The sequence below is a fragment of the Capra hircus genome, chromosome 1 (assembly GCF_001704415.2).
Source record: "Capra hircus breed San Clemente chromosome 1, ASM170441v1, whole genome shotgun sequence".
NCBI lineage: Eukaryota > Metazoa > Chordata > Mammalia > Artiodactyla > Bovidae > Capra > Capra hircus.
The window spans coordinates 45,808,495-45,814,532 of record NC_030808.1 but is presented as its reverse complement, the minus strand read 5'-3'; positions in this window follow the sequence as shown (position 1 = coordinate 45,814,532).

Below are 6,038 nucleotides of genomic sequence, written 5' to 3'. Positions count from 1 at the left end.
ACCAGAGTTTTGTTTGGTTTGTCTGACCTGGTTTCCTGAGAAAAGAGCCAAATAACTCACTTTATGGGGTTAACTGAGTATAGTCATAGCTCTTAAAGAGAGTGGCCATAGTCCCTGGGCATAGTCTCACATGCCCAAGTGAACCAGCAACACTTTATCATACCACAGACACTTTTGTACTTCAGCCTTTGCATCCAAAATCAAATTGCTACACTTTAACTAAATTGCTTCATTTTGTGTATTCCTTAAACCCTGCACTGCACTCTCCAGGCAATTTGGAGAATTCTACTGAACAATGCCATGAACTTCTCAACAAGGCAGCATTTTTTGGCCAGCCCAGACCCCACAAGACTTTCCCTTCTATCAGCGCAGTATACTTATTTCTGCAACAGCTGATCGCCTTGACTCATCTTCCCATCTCTAATTCATCTGCCCATTGCTACTGCTACTACTGCTGCTAAGTCACTTCAGTCGTGTCCAACTCTGTGCGACCCTATAGATGGCAGCCCACCAGGCTCCCCCATCCCTGGCATTCTCCAGGCAAGAACACTGGAGTGGGTTGCCATTTCCTTCTCTAGTGCATGAAAGTGAAAAGTGAAAGGGAAGTTGCTCAGTCGTGTCCGACTCTTAGCGACCCCATGAACTAGCATGATTTAAGTAAAACAACACCTTTTATCATATTAATTCCCTCCTCAAAACCTTCCCTCTCGGAATTTAACTTTCTAGGGCAGCCATAACCTGGCCTCACCCTACTTCCCACTATTCATTCCACTAGTTTTCACTTGGTGCTATTGATTGGGGGACTGACAAAATTAAACGTGTTTCAGAAAGGTTAAATTGCTCATATGACAAGAATGAATTGAAAGGTAGAATAGTGGTAGGAAGGAGACTGTTGGAATAGTAGATGGTAACCTTTGACAGAGTAGTTTCAGGAGAGTACTATGTACAAGTTTAAATAACATGAAGTTAAGAGACTAGGTAGACAGAAAACTGGAACAACATTTTGGATAGTGCCATTTCTCTTGACAAACAGAAGAGATTTTCAAATTAGGGTGAGAATTTATATTTGAAAGAAGTAAGTATAATAACTTCAAAGTTTTAAAACTAAGATGTTATTAATCTAAAGAATTTTGACACTAAAAATTTTGCAAATGTGCCTTTTACAATAAAAAGCTTTTTATCTGATTTATGTTTTCTTATGTGACTTTTTGTGTTTATGTGGTTTGTTGTTCAGTCGCTCGGTTGTGTGTGACTCTTAGTGACTCCACGGACTGCAGCATGCCACGTCTCCCTGTCCTTTACCATCTCCCGGAGCTCGCTCAATCTCACGTCCACTGAGTCAGCGATGCCATCCAACCATCTCATCCTCTGTCATCCCCTCTCTTCCTGCCTTCAATCTTTCCCAGCATCAGGGTCTTTTCCAAGAGTTGGCTCTTTGCATCAGGTGGCCAAAGTATTGGAGCTTCAGCTTCAGCATCAGTCCTCCCAAAGAGTATTCAGTGTTGATTTCCTTTAGGATTGACTGGTTTAATCTCCTGGCAGCTCAAGGGACTCTCAAGAGTCTTCTCCAACACCACAGTTCAAAAGCATCAATTCTTTACTGCTCAGCGTTTTTTACGGTCAAACTCTCACATCCATACATGACCACTGGAAAAACCATAGCTTTGACTATACAGACCTTTGTCAGCAAAGTAATGCCTCTGCTTTTTAATACACTATCTAGGTTTGTCAGTTTTTCTTTCAAGGAACAAGTGCCTTTTAATTTCATGGCTGCAGTCACCACCTGCAGTGATTTTGGAGCCCAGGAAAATAAAGTTTTACTTATCACTTTGTCTCTCACTGAATTCTTTATGCAATGAGACATCAAGAACCCGAGGTTCATTATGTCCTGACACCAGGTGTGATCTTAGTTAAAAGACCATGGATTCAAGTCCCAATCTGAGTTACACGGTTTCAGAGCCAGTGAATGATTGCCAGCCCACCATTCTCCAAAGCAGTGAGATTATACGAAGGCTGTCAGAGCAGTCTTAAAGCATCAGTCCTAAATGGCATGAAATATCAGGGCCAAAATAATGTAGAAGAGTTCGCCATCTGAAGATGAGATACAAAACACTTTTGTTCCTCCCATATATCAGCTAAAATCTGAGAAAGAGAAGGGGTGAAAGTATAACTACATTTCAAAAATAAAGTCACTGTGATATACTTTTCAGATGCCTTTATCAAACTGGGAAGAAACTGACTTTTCGTTAAAAGTATAATAAGCTTTTTAAAAAAATTTTTTTTAAAGAATAATAAAGGAAGCCTTGACAGTTTTATTTAATCATCTCTTTTGGAGTGCTTATAAAAGTCGGTGAAACCTATGTAAGTGATTTATCATATTTCCAGTTGAAAATTAAGCAAATGTTTAAATAAAATGTAATTTTAATTTATACTTGGAAGACTAAGGTCTTAAAAGCTCAAAAAGTTCATTTCTATAAGAGTGGTAGTTTTACTTTCTATCCCTCCCTCCCAACTTAATTCATTTTTTTTTAAAGTGGTGTAATTGTTAATTTTATGTGTCAACTTGGCTGGGCCATAGTGCCCAGATATATGATCAAACATTATTTTGGATGCCTTCTGTGAGTGTTTTGGGATAAGATTTACATTTAAACTGGCAGACTTTAAGTAAAGCAGATTGTCCTGCAAAATGTGGGTCAGCCTCATCCAATCAGCTGCAGATCTAAATATTTAGAACAAAAGACTGACCTCCAGGAACAGCATGGAACTCTCAGGCAGACAGGCTCTGGACTTGAACTGCAACAGTGGCTCCTTGCACGGTCTTCAACCTGCCCGCAAACCCTGCCGATTGTGTAAACCCTAGGCTTCATAATCATGTGAGCCAGGTCCTTAAAAGAAACCTCTTCCTACATTCGTGCACATGGAGAACCCTGACTAATAAAGGGGGGAGAGAAGTATTCAACTTCCAGCTAGATATTAAATACTGAAGTCTTCATTCAGTAATTATATATGATTGTCCGCCTCATTTGGGGTTCCACTGACATCAGCCAGAGATAGGACAAATTTGGCCAATTCAGAAAAAAAAATTTATCTGAAGAGAAAGAAAATTCAGAGTAACAGTAAATTATGTGTCTCTCATATAGGGCATATGCCAGTGTTGCTGATATAAGTGATCTAACTATAGTAATTATCGGAATAGCTTTCTTACATAGTTGTTTGAGCTCAGAATGTTACAAACATTTTTAAGAGTGCAAAAAATAACCTCCAAAGGAGTCTAAATATATCTTTAGTTGTTCTCTTTGTCCTTCAGGATATATTTTCTATTTTAAAACAATGTAGCATGTATCAGCTTTAAAGAAAAAAAAAAGTTACTGTAAAAATCTTAGTAAAATGCAGGCAAACAAAAAGTAAATATAAAAATCTTCCATAATTCCCCTACCCAGAGATAGTCACTAGTAACATGTTAGTGTGTTTCCTTTTAAACTATTTTTATCCACTGGACTCCCTGCCTCATTTTTTTAAACAAAAATGGATATATACTGTACATGAATTTGAGACTGGTATTTTCATGTGTTATAAATTTCCCTGTGACTTCAGTTCAGTTAAGTCGCTCAGTTGTGACTGACTCCTTGCGACCCTATGGACTCCTTGCGACCCTATGGACTGCAGCACGCCAGGCCTTCCCTGTCCATCACCAACTCCCGGAGTTTATTCAAACACATGTCCACTGAGTCGGTGATGCCATCCAACCATCTCATCCTCTGTCATCCCCTTCTCCTCCTGCCTTCAATCTTTCCAAACATCAGGGTCTTTTCCAATAAGTCAGTTCTTCACATGAGGTGGCCAAAGTATTGGAGTTTCAGCTTCAGCATCAGTCCTTCCAATGAATATTCAGGACTGATTTCCTTCAGGATGGACTTCTTGGAACTCCTTGCAGTTCAAGGGACTCTCAAGTGTCTTCTCCAACACCACAATTCAAAAGCACAATTGGCCCTCAGCTTTCTTTATAGTCAACTCTCACATCCATCCATGACCACTGGAAAAACCATAGCTTTGACTAGACGGACCTTTGTTGGCAAAGAAATGTCTCTGCTTTTTAATATGCTGTCTAGGTTGGTCATAACTTTTCTTCCAAGAGCAAGCATCTTTGAATTTCATGGCTGCAGTCACCATCTGCAGTGATTTTGGAGCCCCTCAAAGTCTGTCACTGTTTCCATTGTTTCCCCATCTATTTGCCATGAGGTGATGGGACCAGATATCATGATCTTTGTTTTCTGAATGTTGAGTTTTAAACCAACTATTTCACTCTCCTCTTTCACTTTCATCAACAGGCTCTTTAGTTCCTCTTTGCTTTCTGCCATAAGGGTGGTGTCATCTGCATATCTGAGGTTATTGATATTTCCTCCGGTAATCTTGATTCCAGCTTGGGCTTCATCCAGCCCAGCATTTCTTATGATGTACTCTGCATATAAGTTAAATAAGCAGGGTGACAATATACAGCCTTGATGTATTCCTTTCCCGATTTGGAACCAGTCTGTTGTTCCATGTCTGGTTATAACTATTGCTTCTTGACCTGCATACAGATTTCTCAGGAGGCATGTCAGGTGGTCTGGTATTCCCATCTCTTGAACAATTTTCCACAGTGTGTTGTGATCCACACAGTCAAAGCCTTTGGCATAGTAAATAAAACATATTCTTCTGGAACTCTCTTGTTTTTTTGATGATCCAATGGATGTTGGCAATTTGATCTCTGGTTCCTCTGCCTTTTCTAAATCCAGCTTGAACATCTGGAAGTTCACAGTTCACATACTGTTGAAGCCCAGCTTGGAGAAGTTTGAGCGTTACTTTGCTAGCGTGGGAGATGAGTAAAATTGTGTGGTAGTTTGAACATTTTTTGGCATTACCTTTCTTTGGTATTGGAATGGAAACTGACCTTTTTGAGTCCTGTGGCCATTGCTGAGTTTTCCACATTTGCTGACATATTGAGTATAGTACTTTAACAACATCATCTTTTAGGATGCTGCACTCGAGTTCTGCTGCTGCTGCTGCTAAGTTGCTTCAGTCGTGTCCGACTCAGTGCGACCCCATAGACGACAGCCCACCAGGCTCCCTGTCCCTGGGATTCTCCAGGCGAGAACACTGGAGTGGGTTGCCATTTCCTTCTCCAATGCATGAAAGTAAAAAGTGAAAGTAAAGTTGCTCAGTTGTGTCCGATTCTTAGTGACTCCATGGACTGCAGCCTACCAGGCTCCTCTGTTCATGGGATTTTCCAGGCAAGAGTACTGGAGTGGGTGCCATTGCCTTCTCTGCACTCAAGTTCTACCCTCAGTCTATTTAGAAAAATTCATCTAAGTATACCAGGTATTCTCAACAGCTGGTCAGAACCGGTCAGGCTGTCATAGTCCTTCTCTTTCTTTTAGTTCTTTAATTCTATTCAGATCTGTTAATTCATTCCTGAGAAAGTTTCCAACAGATGTGCCACTTTCTTAATATTAGTCAGCAACCTTGCTGGACTTTCCATATCTCTTCTACCACATTTTTAGGGTGAGTTGCTTATACAAAGAGTCCAGGAGAGGCAAATTTCCTACTTTACCCATCCTGACTTCTTGTGGCTGAACTAATAATAAAATTAACACACAACAGATAAATAGGAGAAAAACAAATTTAATTCATGTGCACAGAGGTCTCACATAGAGTTAAGTCCTAAGTAAGAAGTGGCCAAAGCAGACAGCTTTTATATTTTTTAGACAAAGGAACAATAAAAATTCGTAAGGAATTTAAGCAAAGCTTGGGCTTTGAGTAGTAAATTAGTAAAGAAATATCAAAGTCTGCTTACACAAAATTCTCTGCCATGAATTCCCTGTCTCTGGTAATAATGATGTCTTCCTACCTTTGCTACTGTACAGCAAGAAAGTATGACAGTTTTATTTCCTGCTTTCAGGGGGACAGACAGGAAGCTCAAAGTAACCTTGCACCTACCAGTTTTCAAGTAAACTGAATTCAAACTAACCCATATGTTATGGAGGCATAATTTGGAGCAA